Below are 1436 nucleotides of genomic sequence, written 5' to 3'. Positions count from 1 at the left end.
ACTTTGATGTCTCCCGGACGCCGCCTTCACCGTGACCTTTTTATTTTCTATTTTCCGCTTTTTTTAAAAATTTGGCCTCATTCCCTCCGTCCCGTCCCACAGCTGGAAAAATGGGCTCCCCACGACCTTCCCCCCCCACTCCTGGCTTCCAGCGGAACTCTTTTATTTCGCCATCCTGTCCCCAAAATCCCTGCCAGCTCGGGGAGGGGGACACACACCAATACGCTGGAAATACTACAGTCTTGAATTCAATTAGTATATGATTCCTTACAAGACACTGCATTCACCTGTTTACAGATCTTTTCTTGCAGCCTTCAATCTGGAGGAATCAGAATTTTTTTAAAACCTGTGATCAGTTAAAGGATGAGAAGGTCTGACAAGAGGATTTTGGGTTTGGTTTTGTTTTCCTTTTTAACAGTAGATCTATTAATTCATTAGCATAATGATAGTTCTCTGATTCAATACTTGTATTCCAGAAAAGGAAGGAGGGTTGATCTGCACATTCGCTTGGCTATGTAGGTAAATGGAGTTCTGGCTGGTCTTCCACCACCATCTGCTCAAGTGCTTCTGTATGTCTGTGTCTCCAAGAATCTTTTTTTTCTTTTTCTTTCCCTCCCCCCCCCCCCCCCCCCCCACCGTCCTGCCCGCTGTCCCCTGGTCACAGCGTGGTGTCCCCCCGCCTTGTCCCCGTCCCGGTGGCCGCTGCTTCACCCCGGACCCTGCTGAGGCCTCGAAGCCGCCAGCGGTGGGGGACGGGGGGTGTTGCCGTCCCCGTGGCCCCCTCCCCGAGCCGTCCCCACACTTCCTTTCATCCCAGTCCTGTGTCCCACCGGCTGCGGCGTCGGCACCCGCCGAGGGGACCGGACCCCGCCGTGACTCAGTTTCCCCTCCTGACCCACAGAGGGGACACTTGGGGACACAAGACATCCATCCACCCATCCCTGTGCCTCAGTGTCCCTTCCTGACCCACAGAAGTGGTGGCACTTGGGGACCCACAGAGTGTGTCTAACCACCCCTGTGCCTCAGTTTCTCCTCCTGACCCACAGAGGTGGCACTTGGGGACACAGAGCATGTGTCCACCCACCCTGTGCCTCAGTTTCCCCTTCTGTCCCACAGAGGTGGTGGCACTTGGGGACACCTGGGGACACAGCGTGTCCCCCCATCCTTGTGCCTCAGTTTCCCCTCCTGAGCCACAGAGGGGACACTTGGGGACCCAGAGAGTGTGTCCACCCACCCCTGTCCCTCAGTTTCCCCTCCTGACCCACAGAGGGGACACTTGGGGACACTTGGGGACCCAGAGCATGTCCCCCCCAGCTTATGCCTCAGTTTCCCCTCTCCGTTTGCCCCCGGGGAGGGGACAAACTGGGGGTTTCTCAGCCACTTTGTCCCCCTCCTCCTGCCCACCCCGCCACCTGGTGCCCCCCTCCTGCCCCATG

Source organism: Calidris pugnax, unplaced genomic scaffold (assembly GCF_001431845.1).
Source record: "Calidris pugnax isolate Ruff unplaced genomic scaffold, ASM143184v1 scaffold324, whole genome shotgun sequence".
Classification (NCBI taxonomy): domain Eukaryota; kingdom Metazoa; phylum Chordata; class Aves; order Charadriiformes; family Scolopacidae; genus Calidris; species Calidris pugnax.
This window is presented reverse-complemented; position numbering follows the sequence as displayed.